This window comes from Lethenteron reissneri, chromosome 30 (assembly GCF_015708825.2).
Source record: "Lethenteron reissneri isolate LAM-NWPU_2019-01 chromosome 30, ASM1570882v1, whole genome shotgun sequence".
NCBI classification, from domain to species: Eukaryota; Metazoa; Chordata; class Hyperoartia; order Petromyzontiformes; family Petromyzontidae; genus Lethenteron; species Lethenteron reissneri.
In genome coordinates, this window is record NC_083808.1 from 868,305 (window position 1) to 886,583 (window position 18,279).

Sequence of the window (18,279 nt, forward strand, 5' to 3'; positions counted from 1 at the left end):
CATAAAGATCCCCACACCCCCACACCCCTGATGGCCTTCAACAGACTTTTAGGGCAAGTGCTGTTAGCGAGCACCTATGAGGCCGGCACGGCACACTAGGGGGTGGGTGGCCAGCACCACGCCCGGCCACCTTTGTCTCCCGAGTGGTGATGTTTACACACCGTACTAGTTACCCATTTTAGGCCGAGTAGACGGAGGGGACGCCCAGACTCGGTTCAGATAATCGCTGCTGGTGTTGGGCGTGAGCCGTAATGGAACTTGGGTCGCCGGGTTCGTAAACACAGCGCGCTAACCGCCGCGCCACTGCCCCCCATACACGGAGAGACAGAAATACAGACGGAGAGACTCCTCTCCTGTGTTCTGTCTGTCCCCACGTCCCCCCCCCCCTCGTCTCCCCGTGTCTCTCTGTCCCCACGTCTCCCCCTCGTCTCCCCGTGTCTCCCTGTCCCCACGTCTCCCCCTCGTCTCCCCGTGTCTCCCTGTCCCCACGTCTCCCCCTCGTCTCCCCGTGGCTCCGTCTCGCGCTCCTCAAGTCTCCGCGAGTCGCCTCTGCTCAGCCTCTGCCCCCCGGTATCCCCGTCTCCCCCTGCCCCGCGCCCTGTCTCTCTGTCTCCCCCCCGGTGTCTGCCAGTGTCTCCGCGTCAAGCGAACCGGCGATCTGGAGGTTCTCTGCTCCGCCGTCTCTCTCCCAACTCTCCCCGAACACCTCCGTCGTGGCTATCCCCGCACCCCTCTCGTCTCTCCACGTCTCCCTGTGCCTCCCCTAACCCCATGTCTCCTCGTGTCTACCAATTTCCCTGCATGTTTCTGTCTCCCTGTGCTCTCCCGTGTCTCCCCGTATGAATAAGTCTTCATATGTCTCTGTCTACCTGTCCCCGTGTCTCTCGAGGTCTCCCCGTCTACATATCCCAGTCTCAGTTTCCCCGTATCCGCAAGTATCCAAATGTCTCTCCGTATCTCGCCGTGTCCCTCCCTGTCGCCGTGTCTCCCCCTTCCCCATGTCTTCATCCCCGTGTAGCCCCGAGTGTTCGTGTCTCTCCACACGCCCGTGTCTTCTCGTCCCCAAGTCTCGCCGTGTGAGTGTAGAACGCGGGCAGTTCACAGCTCTCTCAATCCCCACAACTTGCAATTATAAATATAATTGCAAGTTGTGATTGCCATTGATAATTATCAATCACACCACCACCACCACCTCCACCACCGCGACCACCTCAACTTCCACTACAACCACCACCACAATCTCTGCCACCACCATAATCTCTACCACCACCAAAATATAAAGATCCACCGTATAGCCTAAACAGACTGTTGGGGCAGATGTTGTTAGCGAGCACTCGTGAAGACCGGCAAGGCACACGAGCGGGTCGGAAGCGATCACTACTTACAACCGCCTTTGTCTCCCCAGTGGCGATGTTTACACTCCACACCAGGTACTCGTATGAGGCTGAATCGACCTAGGGGAAGTCCAGGACCGGTTCAGATATTCGTCACCGGTTTTTTCCGTGAGCGAGACTCGAACCGGGTTGGCTGGGTTCGTAGCACCGCGCGCTAACCACCACCGCTCCCACCAACCTCCACCAGCAGCAGCACCCACCACCACGTCCACCAGCACCAGCACTCACCCTCCTCCTACCTACCGTTCGCCAAAATCCAAGTTCGGCACCGGCACCGGGTGGGTGACTCCGGACGCCGGCGATCGAGAGACGACAGCGCCTGCCGCCTTCTTTCTCCTCTTCCGCTCCCTCCCGTCTCCTCGTGTGACTCGCGTCCTCCCTGGAGTCTCTCGCTTGATCTCCCCCCCCCCCTTGCTCGCGGCTCCTCTGATGATGGCTCCTCCGCACGAAGAGGCAACTTTGTGAGCGCGCTTGAAGATGTGCGGAGCGCGCGCGCGCCGAGCGAGAGAGCGGATATAACGCAGAGAGAGCAAGAGGAGAGCTCCCGAACTCTCTCCACCTTCTTCTCCTCGACGCCTCGCTCCCCCTTCTCTCTCTATCTCTCTCTGCCGCTCTCGCACGCAACACTCTCTCTCTCTCCAACACTCTCGCACGCAACACTCTCGCGTCGCGCGCGGCGGCAGCGGCCTTGCGCCTGCGTCTCTGCGCTATCGGCGCTCGGGAAGGGGCGGCGGGCGAGTGGCTGCCGTGGAGGCTTCGCGCATCTTTGCGCTGCTGCTGCCGCTGCTGCCGCTGCTGCAGCTGCTGCCTCCCTCTCAGCGCGGCCGCTCGTGACGATGGCAGCGGTGATGCTGGAGACGACGCGCGGCACAGACACTCAGAGCGCCGTGGCATCCATCCGCCGCGCCTGCGCAACTCCCCAAACCTCACTCCCCCTCCCCCTCCTGCTGCTGTTCACTCTCTCGCACTCTCTCTCTGCTCCCTCCCTCCCTCTCGCGCCCTCTCCCCCTCCTATCGCACGCGCTCTCTCTCTCTCGCCAGTTCGCTCGCTCCGTCTCTCTGCCCCCTCCCTCCCCACGCAGCCTCCACCCCCCCGCCCCCAACACGCACACGCGACTCGCGCTGCCTGACCGCTACCCCCACCGGCGCGCACGCACACAAAGGCAAAGATCTCCCGTGTAGCCTTAACAGACTGTTGGAGTCAAGCGTTGTTAGCGAGCACTATTTAAGGCCAGGACGGCATACGAGGGGGTCGGTGGCCAGAACCACGCCCGGCCGCCTTTGTCTCTCTAGTGGCAATGTTTACACACCTCACCAGGTACTCATTGGAGGCTGAGTCGGCCTAGTGGAAGCCCAGGACCAGCTCAGATCATCGTCACTGGTGTTGGCCGTGAGCGGGAATCTAACCCGGGTCGCCGGGTTCGGAGCGCAGTGCGCTAACTGCTACACGCGACCGCTCACAGGCATACAAAGACAAAGATCCCCCTTATAGCCTCATCAGACTGTTAGGGCGAGTGCTGTTTTCGAGCACCTATGAAGGCCGACACGACACACGAGGGGTTGTATATACACACACGTACACACACGTACACACACCATGAGACACCACCACCAACACCATCCACCCCTCTCCTCCCCACCTCCGCACTCCCTCGCCACGAGCCCTGGCTGCAATTCCTGACGTGATTCCAACATTCGGGAAGTGTGTCTGGGATGACAGACTGATGCCACTGTTGCTGATGTTCACGATGCTACTGCTGCAACTGTTGCTGTTGCTAATCCTGCTGATAATGATGGTCGTTCAACTGTTTCTGATACTGCTGATCATGCAACTGCTGATGCTACTGCTGCTGATGTTATGATTGTCCTTTATGCAGATGATGATGATGTTGCTGATGATAAGTATGCAACTGCTGCAAATGATTCATCTGCTACTGATGATGATGCAATTTCTAATAATGATGTGTAACTGCTGATGCTACTGCTGCTGATAATGACGATGGTGATGCTGTTGCTGCTGATGATAATGATAACGATGCATCTGCTGCTGATAACGATTATGTGCAATTGCTGTTGCTGATGATGATAATGCTGCTGGTGCAACTGCTAACAATGATGATGCTGCTGATGATAATGCTGACTATGATGATGCTGATAATGCTGCTGCTGCTGATGATGATGCTGCTGCTGCCAGGGTGCGGAATGCGGCAGAAAGAGAAATCTGCCCCCAAATTCCTGAGCAGATGCGAGTGTCGCGCGCACTGCGCGTGCGCGTGCGGCTCTGGGGTGAGAGAGAGAGAAGGGGTGGGGAGGGAGGGGGAGAGGAGATAGAGAGGGGGGAGAGTAAAGAGGAAGGCGAGAGTGAGGGGAGAGGGAGGAGAGAGTGGGGGGAGAGGGAGGAGAGAGTGGGGGGAGAGGGAGGAGGGAGTGGGGGAGAGGGAGGAGAGAGTGGGGGGGAGAGTGGGGGGTAAGAGGGAGGGAGAAGAGAGAACAAATGCTGGCAATAAAATAATAATGACGGCGGCGATGATGATCATCAACTCAAATGCTCTTGCTGATGCTGCTGCTGATGATGATGCTGCTGCTGCTGCTGCTGATGATTGATGACGATGCTGCAGATACTGCTGCTGATGATGATGCCATTCAAGTGCTTCGTTATGGTCTTACTGTAAGTGTGCATTCATCCGATGCTGCTGCGGATGATGATACAGCTGATGCTAATCGTGCTGCTGTTGGTGCATCTGCTGCTGATGGTGATGCTGCAGGTGATGCTACTGTTGCTGATGATGATGCTGATGATGATCACGGCTGCTATATGATTTTTCACTGCGGTTCACAGCTCACGGTTCACAGATGCATGGATAGGTGGCAATGCGACAGCTGCTGATGTTGCTGCTGATGATGCTGCTGCTGTTGCTGCTGCTACAGCAGTTGCTGAAGATGGCACTGGTTATGATGATAATGATCTGAGTGGTAATGGATTGGGCAAAATAGCCGTAATTTTGCCTATCATCATATTAAATTATGTTTAATTCATCGTAGACGGAATGACCACATACACCACACAACATATACACACAACACACAAACGCACTACACACAACGCACACACACCAACCATACACACACACCCCAAGCACACGTGTCGCCACACACACTCCACATACACAACGCACACGCGTTAACTCATCCGTCTGTTTTATATTACGATATATATATTTAATGAGCTCAATAATAAAAATTCTGTAATGTGTGATGTCGGAACATTGCATGGCAATGTCCCACAGAGGGAGACACGTGTCAGGCAGCGTGGCTGGTCGACATCCCTCGCCATCCTCATCAAAGCGGTCCTCTAAACCCACACGTGGGCCGGGGGGATTGGTTGACCATACTTCACCACGCCGGTCAGTGTGGGTTGGGCAAGGGCTTGATGATGGCCGACGTTCGAGGGTAATTACGGAGTGCAGACCAAGGCAATGGATCTCTTCCGAGGGCCGTCGTTGTGGAGATGGAGCAATGATGAAAGCCGCTCCTCGCGTGCGGATCCTGGGTGGACCGTTACTTCGCAGGATCGTGAGCGGTGGCGGCGGCGGCTTGGGAGAGGCCTTCATCCAGCAGTGGAGTGAACATGTCTGATGATGATTTTGTCCACTCACGCCTCTGCCAGCGCACGACTCGCACGACGTACAGTATAGAGCTAGAGACTGCATTGACGCAGCAGCAGCATTAGCAGCAGCAGCAACCAGTAGCAGTAGCAACCAGTAGTATCAGCAGCAGCAGCAGTAGCAACCAGTCGTAGCAGCAACAGCAGTAGCAACCAGTAGTATCAGCAGCAGCAGTAGCAGCAACTAGTAGTATCAGCAGCAGCAGTAGCAACCAGTAGTATCAGCAACAGCAGCAGCAGCAACCAGTAGAATCAGCAACAGCAGTAGCAACCAGTAGTATCAGCAACAGCAGCAGCAACCAGTAGTATCAGCAGCAGCAGTAGCAACCAGTAGTATCAGCAGCAGTAGCAACTAGTAATATCAGCAGCAGCAGTAGCAACCAGTAGTATCAGCAGCAGCAGTAGCAACCAGTAGTATCAGCAGCAGCAGCAACCAGTAGTATCAGCAACAGCAGTAGCAACCAGTAGTATCAGCAGCAGCAGTAGCAACCAGTAGTATCAGCAGCAGCAGTAGCAACCAGTAGTATCAGCAGCAGCAGCAACCAGTAGTATCAGCAACAGCAGTAGCAACCAGTAGTATCAGCAGCAGCAGTAGCAACCAGTAGTATCAGCAGCAGTAGCAGCAACCAGTAGTATCAGCAGCAACCAGTAGTATCAGCAGCAGCAGTAGCAACCAGTAGAATCTGCAGCAGCAGTAGCAACCAGTAGTATCAGCAGCAGTAGCAACCAGTAGTATCAGCAGCAGCAGTAGCAACCAGTAGAATCAGCAGCAGCAGTAGCAACCAATAGTATCAGCAGCAGTAGCAACCAGTAGTATCAGCAGCAGCAGTAGCAACCAGTAGTATCAGCAGCAGCAGTAGCAACCAATAGTATCAGCAGCAGTAGCAACCAGTAGAATCAGCAGCAGCAGTAGCAGCAACCAGTAGTATCGGCAGCAGTAGTATCAGCAGCAGCAGTATCAGCAGTGGCATCGGCAGTGCACGTGTAAAGATAATCTGTCTTACGGCAGCAATCGCGTTCCCATGGTTACGCGGTTTAATAAAACTGGCACATTCCTCAACGCGCTGATGGTGATGACAGTGGCGATGATGATGGCGACAATGATGATGATGGCGATAATGATGGTGATGGCAGTGGGGATGATGATGATGGCGACAATGATGGTGATGGCAGTGGCGATGATGATGATGATGATGGCGACAATGATGGTGATGGCAGTGGCGATGATGATGATGATGGCGACAATGATGGTGATGGCAGTGGCGATGATGATGATGATGTCGACAATGATGGTGATGGCAGTGGGGATGATGGCGACGATGATGGTTATGGCAGTGGCGATGATGATGATGGCGACAATGATGGTGATGGTGATGGCGACAATGATGGTGATGACAATGGCGATGATGATGATGATGATGGCGACAATGACGGTGATGGCAGTGGCGATGATGATGATGATGATGATTTCGACAATGATGGTGATGGCAGTGGGGATGATGGCGACAATGATGGTGATAGCAGTGGCGATGATGATGATGATGATTTCGACAATGAGGGTGATGGCAGTGGGGATGATGGCGACAATGATGGTGATGGCAGTGGCGGCAATGATGGTGATGGTGATGGCGACAATGATGGTGATGACAGTGGCGATGATGATGATGGCGACAATGATGGTGATGGCAGTGGCGACAATGATGGTGATGGTGATGGCGACAATGATGGTGATGACAATGGCGTTGATGATGATGGCGACAATGATGGTGATGGCAGTGGCGATGATGATTTCGACAATGATGGTGATGGCAGTGGGGATGATGGCGACAATGATGGTGATGGCAGTGGCGATGATGATGATGATGATGGCGACAATGATGGTGATGGCAATGGCGATGATGATTGCGACAATGATGGTGATGGCAGTGGGGATGATGATGATGATTATGGTGACAATGATGGTGATGGCAGTGGCGGCGATGATGATGGCGACAATGATGGTGATGGCAGTGGGGATGATGATGATGATGATTATGGCGACAATGATGGTGATGGCAGTGGCGGCGATGATGATGGCGACAATGATGGTGATGGCTAACAGCGATTGTGGTGATGGCGGTGATGAAAACGACGATGGCGATGGGGGGATAGGCCTTCATTTAGAGGTGGATAGACGACGTCCCATGACGGCGATGATGCTTTTGAAGGCCCACGACGATTCTATTCGGGTGTGGGTGGCACGATGAAGATGAGCAGGATGATGATGGTGGTGGTCGTGGTGGTGGTGGTCGTGGTGGTGGTGGTCGTCGTGGTGGTGGTCGTGGTGGTGGTGGTGGTCGTCGTGGTGGTGGTCGTGGTGGTGGTGGTCGTGGTGGTGGTCGTCGTGGTGGTGGTCGTGGTGGTGGTCGTCGTGGTGGTGGTCGTGGTGGTGGTCGTGGTGCTCACAATGGGGAGCGGCAGTGCAGCAGCTGTGAGCGCGCTGCGATAGAAACCCAGAGACCCGGGTTCGATTCCCGCTCACGTCCAACACCAATGACGACTATCTGAATCGGTCCTGGGCCTCCCCTAGATCGATTCAGCTTCAAATGAGAACCTGGTGCCGCGTGTAAAAAGCATCTGGGAGACAAAGACGGCCGGGCGTGGTGTTGGCCACCCGCATTCATAGGTGCTCGCTAACAGAACTTGCCCCAACAGTCTGTTTAGGTTAAATGGGGGGTCTTTGTCTTCGGTACTCACAATGGCAGTCGAGATGAAGATAAACCACCCAACGCTGTTTATGGCCCTGTAGAGCCAGTGGTGAACATTCCACATTCCTACGGCGGGAGCGAGTCTTTACATACAACCACTGTTGACTTCCCCATGAACCTGTACTCGTTTTATCGATCCCGGTGAGATGATGGCACGGAGTCAACCCCCATCCAGGAGTTGAACTCGCACCCTTGCCCCGCTGAGCAACCCCGATCACTGGACAACTGTGGCGGTGGTGATGCTGACGATGATGTCAGCGATCATGATAATCATCATGATGATGATGATTGCTGTGGTAGTAATAGCGAACCTGAGACGATGGTGGCGGTGGTGGTCACGACGCTGATGGCGATGGGACTGAGTGCTTGGCCGAGAATCGTCCCCGGCCGCGTGTGTAAATGTAATCAATGGCGAGGCAATCACTCGATGAGTCAACCAGCCACACGAGCGATCTCGTGCCAGCCCGTGCCGTGCCGGCCAGGGTGGGGTGGGCGACGCAGAGGGAACTCGCACGGGAGGACGACCCCTACCCCCTACCCCCACCTCGACGGCGAAACTCCCCGTGGCGCTTTGAGAATGATAACAAAGACAAAGATCGCCCCTATAGACATTAACAGACTGCGAGCCAGGGATCCAACTCGGCTGTTGCCAGTTTTCGTAGCGCAGCGCGCCAACTGCTACACTACCGCTCCCCACACCACAACAACAACATCCATTCGCCACTAAGTGGCGGTGACGCCACCACGGCGCTTGTGCCAGGCTATGTGCACGTAAAGTGTCGAACGCCCGCCCCGCACACACGCACACACACGCGAACGAGAGATATCGCCGATAGGACATCTCATTGCCATTAAACGCTCACCAGAGCAGTCCACCGACTCTGCGTGTCCCTCCCTTGTCCCTGTCCCCTCGACGTGTGCAGCAAGGGGGTGCCCTGTGTGGGTGGTGCGGAGAGGCGTGTGGGGTCGGGGTAGCTCCGGCGTGGAAGCCTGTCCATCAACAGACGCGTCTATAAACTACTCAACTATTTGTTCTTATTCTACCAGGTAAGGCCCACTAAGCTAAAGAGGGATTTCTTTCAGAAGCGAACTGGCCACAAATTATAGCTCAACGAAGTGGCTTATCACGTGTAAATGTCTGGCAGCAAAGTGCTCTGAACGCATGCATCTAAATGTGGAGGGAAACCCCGGAGGACCTGGAGAAACATCCACACGAGCACGGAGAGAGAGACACGCAAACTCCAAATAGAGAGGGTGGCGATCGAACCCACGACCTCATGCAAGCCAGGCGAGGCGGTTCACATCTCTCCTCCTCGGCTTCAAATGGGGCCTCCGCTGATGGACGCAGGGGTCCAGAGGTCCCACGAGGAGGTCATAACGAGGGTGCGGCGTTGACACGGACACGCGCGAAGTGGCGAGCAGCCGGCTGTTAATAACAGAGGGGGGGGGGGGTGGAGTCCTTGAGTCAGGCAGTCACAGCCACCTGATGCAGAACGGGGGATACAAAGGCGGACGGGCGTTGGCACGGCCATACAACTCCTTCGCGCGCCGTTCCGGCCTTAATAGGTGCTCGCTAAGAGCCCTCGGGCCCACAGGCGCTGCGGCTGCAGTGCGATCTCTAATATCCTGCGCGCGAGGGTGAATCCCGGGGGTTTCCCAAACGGGGTTCATGTCTCCCCGTGCCCCCCTCGCCAATCTGGGGTCAGGCATCAACCTCCCACCCTTAACCCCACCCCTCTTCCAGCCCCAGGGACCCCCCCCCCTCTCCTCCCCCACGCCGCCGCGTAGCCTCATCGACTGTAAGATCAAGTGCTCAGGGGCCAAGTGGCTGGGCACAAAGACAAAGGTCCCCCTCGAGAGTCATGCAGGCCACAAGGCCAAGTGCTGTTAGCGAGCACCTATTAAGGCCGGCACGGCGCACGAAGGAGTTTGCTGCGTTGCCAGGACAACGCCTGTGACGCCTTTTGTATCCCAGTACTGACGTCAAATCATTGCACATCGCGCGAGGAGCTCGCCGCTGCTCCATGTGCCGCGTATCACCACCCATGGTCGATCCACTGCTGGATGGAGAGCTCCCCAACCGGTGACCTTAGCTCATGGCCCTGCACAGGTGCCACTCACACAGACAGGCGCAGGTTACACTCCCGTCCCCAGCCTCCCCAATACAGAGACAAAGATCCCCCGTGTAGCCTCTCCAGGCTGTTGGGGCAAGTGGTGTTTATGCGTGCACCTATTATTATTATAAGTGACCGGAAAACACGCCTATGCCTCCCCCCCCCCCATCGCTGCTGTGTACTCAGAGCGCGCCAGATGCTCATCCGCACACAAGCACGTGGTTCTCCCCCGCCCGCCCTAATACACAAACACACAGATGCAGGTGCCCCATATAGTCACGCAGGAAGTCGGGAGAAGGTGACGTTACACAAAGACAAAGATTCCACGCATAGCCGGGGATACCGTCCATCCGAGCGTTGTAAGCGAGCACTTATGCAGACCGTCACGGCGTGGGAGGGGGCGGTGTGGCCGGGCCCACTCCCGGCCGCTTTTGTCTCCCCATTGCTGAAGTTGAGTTTACACAGCGAGCCCGACAAAAGAATCATTTACCCACATGCACGGCCCTTCCCCCCACCTCTCCCACCCAATACACACAAGACAAAGATCCCCCGTATAGCCGTCAGACAAGTGCTGGTTACGCACACGCGTAGACGCCACGAGTCTAATTCACGTTGTGCAAAAAAACCGGATCTGTGAGAGAGGAACACGCGCCGGGGGGTGTGTGGGGTGTGGGGGGGATGTGTGGGGGCTGTGGGGGGCTGTGGGGGGGTGTGGGGAGTGTGGGGGGTGGGGGTGGGGGGTGTGGGGGCGGGTTGAGTGAGCGAGTGGGAGATGCCACCACGAGGGTCTCTTGGTCACGCATCGCCGACAGCGAAGAGCAAAGTCCTCCAGCGCCTGCGCAGCGGCGCTGCTGCTGCTGCTGCCTTGCGCAATGAGGCTGCTGCTGCTGCTGCTGGCGGATTAGCGATAGCGAGGATAGCAGCGGCACAATGAGCGCCTTATTATTATCATCGCTCATGGGGAGGCTCGCAGACTCCTCCGCCTCGCCAGTTCTCCCGCACCCCCACCCACCCTGCTCGCGCTATGATGATGATCCAAGCGCCGGCCGGAGTGGGTGGGTGAGTCAGTGGCATCATGGGCGGATAGGTGGGTGAGTGGATAGGTGCGTGGGCGAGTGGATACGTGAGTTGTTGAGTAGGTGGTTGCGTCGGTGAGTGCGGGGGTGATTCGATGAGTGAATGAGTGGACGAGCGAATGAGTTAGTGGGTAGATGGGTGAGCGGGTAGATATGGTAGGTGCTTGAGTGAGGTAGTGGGTGGAAAGATGAATGAGTAGCTGGGTGGGTGAGTAGATGGGTGAGTGGGTGGACGAGTGAATGCTATATAGCGAGTGGATAGATGGGTAAGCGGCGGTGACCTAACCACGGAACCTGTGCCAGGGCAGGTGCACTTCGAGGTCACGTGAAGTGTCATAGGCTCGCTGCTGGCAGGAGGTGACGGGACAGACCCAGGTGCCGTGGACTGACTGAGCTGAGTGGCAGGTGGCACCACCACCACCACCACACACGAGCTCAGAGAGTGACACAAGCGGAGCGACCCTCGCGCCTCAAATCCTTCAAAGGCTCCGTCTCCTTGCCTCGTGTACATTGAGGCAGCCCCCCCCCCCGCACCTAGCCGCCCCCCGCCCCCACACGCCACGAAGTCACCGGGGCTGTGGGTGACGCGGGGCTGTGGGTGACGCGGGGCTGTGGGTGACGCGGGGCTGTGGGTGACGCGGGGCTGTGGGTGACGCGGGGCTGTGGGTGACGCGGGGCTGTGGGTGACGCGAGGCTGTGGGTGACGCGGGGCTGTGGGTGACGCGGGGCTGTGGATGACGCGGGGCTGTGGGTGACGCGGGGCTGTGGGTGACGCGGGGCTGTGGGTGACGCGGGGCTGTGGATGACGCGGGGCTGTGGGTGACGCGGGGCTGTGGGTGACGCGGGGCTGTGGGTGACGCGGGGCTGTGGGTGACGCGGGGCTGTGGGTGACTGCTGCTGGAATTCAGCCGTCGACAAATACCGGGCACGGGTCCCGGCACTCTGCTGCCGAGATTGACTTTCTCCACGTCCATAGACTCACACAGAGACCCATAGACTCACACAGAGACCCATAGACTCACATAGAGACCCATAGACTCACACATAGATCCATAGACTCACACAGAGACCCATAGACTCACAAAGACCCATAGACTCACACAGAGACCCATAGACTCACAAATACCCATAGACTCACACAGAGACCCATAGACTCACACAGAGACCCATAGACTCACACAGAGACCCGTAGACCCACAAAGACCCATAGACTCACACATAGACCCATAGACTCACACAGAGACCCATACACTCACACAAAGACCCATAGACTCACAAAAACCCATAGACTCACACAGAGACCCGTAGACTCACATATAGATCCATAGACTCACACAGAGACCCATAGACTCATACAGAGACCCATACACTCACACAAAGACCCATAGACTCACACAGAGACCCATACACTCACACAAAGACCCATACACTCACACAAAGACCCATAGACTCACAAAAACCCATAGACTCACACAGAGACCCGTAGACTCACATATAGACCCATAGACTCACACAGAGACCCATAGACTCACAAAGACCCATAGACTTACACAGAGACCCATAGACTCACACAGAGACCCATATACTCACACAGAGACCCATAGACTCACACAGAAACCCATAGACTCACACAGAGACCCATAGACCCACAAAGACCCATAGACTCACACAGAGACCCATAGACTCACACAAAGACCCATAGACTCACAAAGACCCATAGATTCACACAGAGACCCGTAGACTCACATATAGACCCATAGACTCACACAGAGACCCGTAGACTCACAAAGACCCATAGACTCACACAGAGACCCATAGACTCACACAGAGACCCATATACTCACACAGAGACCCATAGACTCACACAGAAACCCATAGACTCACACAGAGACCCATAGACCCACAAAGACCCATAGACTCACACAGAGACCCATAGACTCACACAGAGATCCATAGATCCACAAAGACCCATAGACTCACACAGAGACCCATAGACTCACACAGAGACCCATAGACTCACACAGAGACCCATAGACCCACAAAGACCCATAGACTCACACAGAGACCCATAGACTCACACAGAGACCCATAGACCCACAAAGACCCATAGACTCACACAGAGACCCATAGACTCACACAGAGACCCATAGACTCACACAGAGACCCATAGACTCACAAAGACCCATAGACTCACACAGAGACCCATAGACTCACACAGTGACGAGTATTCTACACGCCTCAGTGGCCTCTTTGTTTCTTTGTTTTAGTCTCGGATTTATAGCGGGGCTCCATTATTTATTTATTCTTCGTTACTGTCATCATCGTGGTCGTGTTGACGGGTTTCTTACGGAAGGCGTCACGCTGCCGTGACGTGAAGCCCATGCAGCGGTGCAGTACGAGCGGTGTTTTTGTGTGTGCAGAGTCATTGGTGCCCGGAGTGACACCGTCAATTCACGACACTCAAGGACTCAGGGTTGATGGGTCTCTTCGCGAGTGTATGGCTCTACACACGCGTCAACTGGTCTCAATGTAAGTCTACGAGCCTGGACGTGAGTCGTTGGCTCTCAACGCAAGTCTATGGGTCCCTTATGTCAGTCTATGGCTCTCTATCCACGTCTCTAAGTCTTCATGTAAGGCCGTGTGCCTCGATGCGAGTCTATGGGTCGCTATGTGCGAGGGGGGCACAAGATGACAGGACAGCGATGTGGGTTCGTGCACCGAAATGTCGAGGGGTCTGTTGAGTGTCACGACTCGGCTGGGTGGTGGCCACCACGCAGGGGGCTTGCCAGGTGTTGTAGGCGCGCCGCCGCTGGGGTTGTCTCCGGGGTCTCCGCGCTCCTGCCACGCGGAGACAAAACTCTCCCGAGTGGGGCTCGTGGCCAAACGTCCCAGTTCAGCAGCAGGCAGCAGGCAGCAGGCAGCGGCAGCGGCAGCGGCAGCAGCAGCAGCCGCCTCCTGAGTCTCGAGACTAGGCGAGGCTCTGCTGCGTAAATGGATGAACTGTCAAAACGACGTCGTGAACTCCTCGTGTTGTTATTTTTTACAGCAATACAACTGTGGAGGTGAATGCACCGAACTAGCTAGCGGTGGATAGAGCAAAATTCTGACGACTCGCCGGATGGACGGGGGCTCGATGTGCGTTGTGAGCGCGCCCTCTAGAGGCGAGAGGGGACGCCGGACCCCGCGTGGGCCCTCACTTGCGTGCTGTGCGTGAGCAGGTGAACAGGTGGCCGTGAGTCTGTTGCCAGTCGGGGCGATGATGACGATGATCGTTGCGGTGTGAGTGAGATCCCAACCAAATGGGTTATTTTAGAATTGGGCAAAAGTTGACCCTGACGCCGGCTAAGCTTCCTCCACGTGCTTCTACGCTGCGCCTCTTCTCCAGTGACATCCATAGACTCACATGGAGACCCATAGACTCACATGGAGACCCATAGACTCACATGGAGACCCATAGACTCACATGGAGACCCATAGACTTACATGGAGATCCATAGACTCACATGGAGACCCATAGACTCACATGGAGACCCATAGACTCACATAGAGACCCATAGACCCACATGGAGACCCATAGACTCACATGGAGACCCATAGACTCACATGGAGACCCATATACTCACATAGAGACCCATAGACTCACATGGAGACCCATAGACTCACTTGGAGACCCATAGACTCACTTGGAGACCCATAGACTCACTTGGAGACACATAGACTCACATGGAGATCCATAGACTCACATGGAGACCCATAGACTCACTTGGAGACCCATAGACTCACTTGGAGACCCATAGACTCACTTGGAGACCCATAGACTCACATGGAGACCCATAGACTCACATGGAGACCCATAGACTCACATGGATACCCATAGACTTACATGGAGACCCATAGACTCACTTGGAGACCCATAGACTCACATGGAGACCCATAGACTCACATGGAGACCCATAGACTTACATGGAGACCCATAGACTCACATGGAGACCCATAGACTCACATGGAGACCCATAGACTCACATGGAGAGCCATAGACTCACATGGAGACCCATAGACTCACATGGAGACCCATAGACTCACATGGAGACCCATAGACTCACATGGAGACACATAGACTCACATGGAGACCCATAGACTCACATGGAAACCCATAGACTTACATGGAGACCCATAGACTCACATGGAGACCCATAGACTCACATGGAGACACATAGACTCACATGGAGACCCATAGACTTACATGGAGACCCATAGACTCACATGGAGACTCATAGACTCACATGGAGACACATAGACTCACATGGAGACCCATAGACTTACATGGAGACCCATAGACTCACATGGAGACACATAGACTCACATGGAGACCCATAGACTTACATGGAGACCCATAGACTCACATGGAGACCCATAGACTCACATGGAGACCCATAGACTTACATGGAGACCCATAGACTCACATAGAGACCCATAGCCTCACATGGAGATCCATAGACTCACATGGAGACCCACAGACTCACATGGAGACCCATAGACTCACATGGAGACCCATAGACTCACATGGAGACACATTGACTCACATGGAGACCCATTGACTCACATGGAGACCCATAGACTCACATGGAGACCCATAGACTCACATGGAGACCCATTGACTCACATGGAGACCCATAGACTCACATGGAGACCCACAGACTCACATGGAGACCCATAGACTCACATGGAGACCCACAGACTCACATGGAGACCCATAGACTCACATGGAGACCCATAGACTTACACGGAGACCCATAGACTTACATGGAGACCCATAGACTCACATGGAGACCCATAGACTCACATGGAGACCCATAGACTTACACGAGGACCCATAGACTTACATGGAGACCCATAGACTTACATGGAGACCCATAGACTCACATGGAGACCCATAGACTCACATGGAGACCCATAGACTTACATGGAGACCCATAGACTTACATGGAGACCTATAGACTTACACGGAGACCCACAGACTCACATGGAGACCCATAGACTCACATGGAGACCCATAGACTTACACGGAGACCCACAGACTCACATGGAGACACATAAACTCACATGGAGACCCATAGACTTACATGGAGACCCATAGACTCACGTGGAGACCCATAGACTCACATGGAGATCCATAGACTTACATGGAGACCCATAGACTTACATGGAGACCCATAGACTCACATGGAGACCCATAGACTTACATGGAGACCCATAGACTCACATGGAGACCCATAGACTCACATGGAGACCCATAGACTCACATGGAGACCCATAGACTCACATAGAGACCCATAGACTTACATGGAGACCTATAGACTTACATGGAGACCCATAGACTTACATGGAGACCCATAGACTCACTTGCAGTGTGAGTCGTGCTTTGTGTGACGAGGTGAGTATTCAAGAGACCAGGAGACCAATGGAGTAATTTTAGAATTACTTCTCGTCGCCCGATTAATAGCCGATGACTATGGCTTTATATCGATTCATTAGGCTCACGATGAGCAAGCATCAGGGGCGGTGGCGCAGTGGTTAGCGCACCGTGCTGTGAATCAGCATCAACATCGCCAGCATCAGGGGCACCATCAGGGGCAGCAGCCTCAGCAGTATTATTACAAGAAACAGCATCATCAGCATCGGCAGCAACAATGGAAGTAGCAGCATTACCACAACCATTGACAGGAGCCACGTTATCATCAGCAGCAGCATAATCATCATCAGCAGCAGCATAATCATCATCAGCAGCAGCATCATCATCATCAGCAGCAGCATAATCAGCAGCATAATCATCATCATCAGCAGCAGCATAATCATCAGCAGCAGCAGAATCATCATGAGCAGCATAATCATCATCTTCAGCATAATCATCATGAGCAGCATAATCATCATGAGCAGCAGCATAATCATCATGAGCAGCAGCATAATCATCATGAGCAGCAGCATAATCATCATCAGCAGCAGAGTAATGATCATGAGCACGATCGCCAGCAAGCTGTTGCCTCCTCCGTCTCTCCACCGTGGGGTCTGTGACCAACCAGCACCAGCCGTCAGCCGGGACTTCACCCCCCCACCCCCCAAAATAATGATCACCCCAAGCAGCCCCCCCCCCACCCCATCCATATTTACCTCCAGACCTCCCTCCCCTCCGCCTGTATCTCCCCCAAGTCTATCGCACACGCTCACAGAGACAACTCCCGTGCAAGCGACTGCCTTCGCCGTCCTAACCAGCCATGGTCAATCCACCGCTGGATGAAGGCCTCCCCAATCCGTCGCGACCATCTGCCACGATCCCGCGATGTATTAATCCACCCGGCGCATGAGCTCATCGCTTCATCGCTCCGTCTCCTCTGGCGGAGGGGTCCTGTGTTGGACAATGGTCAATCTCACGTGTTAATGGAATCGTTTTCGTCCCAATGTTTGTTTGTTTTTTCGGGGGGGGGGGGGCGGAGAGAGGAAAAAGGAAGAGGATGGGGGTTGGGGGCGCGGATGTCAACTCCATTAGTCACTTGGCCAACCCAACTCCACCCCACCCGCCGTGCTTTGTTTAAGTAGGGGAATGTGGAACAGCTGATTAAGCCGGGCCACGCCGCGCCCATTAAGCCAATTAATCAGCAGCAGTAGCTCGCTCGGCCAGCGGCTGCTGCTGCTGATGGCAGCGGAGCGGAGAGACAAAGACGGGCGGGGAGGGAACCGTGGGATGCGAGTCCTGTGGCGATCGCGATGTCGTGAGAGAGTTGTAAAACAAAGACAAAAGTTCAAGAGAAACCCGGATAGTTTCAGAGCCTGCTGGGGACAAGTGCTGTTAGCGAGCACTACCCCGACCGCGCCTGTCTCCGCGGCGCGGATGTTGACGACACCTCGCGCCTGGCTGAGTCGACCTAGGGGAGGCCCAGGATCGGTTCAGAAAAACGTCACCGGTGGTGGTGGCCGTGAGCGGGAATGGAACTCAGCTGGCCGGACACGCAGCGCAGCGCGCGAACCACCACGCGAGCACATGGCGCACACACAGAGGCGGTGTTATCATGATCCACGGCACGCGAGGTGGAGGTTGGCCACCACCAACCACGCCCGGCCGCCTTTGTCACTCCCACAGGCAGGCGCGCACGCGCCGACTCACACTCCCACAGCCGCCCCCCCCCACGCACTCCCACCGCCGCCCCCACACCCCGCACCGATCAATCAAATTCCTTCACGACGAATAAATCTCAATCAGACACACTCAGCGCGTGGCCGGCGCACGGT

The 18,279-nt window shown here is 55.2% G+C and overlaps 1 protein-coding gene across 1 annotated transcript in view; it reads right to left on the minus strand.

The window, feature by feature from the left end:
• Positions 1 to 2,318, minus strand: part of LOC133349347 (plexin-A1-like) — a 131,876-nt gene extending 129,558 nt beyond the window's left edge. Inside the window, exon 1 of the mRNA XM_061562699.1 lies at positions 1,638 to 2,318. The gene's annotated coding sequence lies outside the window, so the exon portion shown is untranslated. The remainder of the gene's footprint in view (positions 1 to 1,637) is intronic.
• Between the last annotated feature and the right edge of the window lie 15,961 nt (positions 2,319 to 18,279).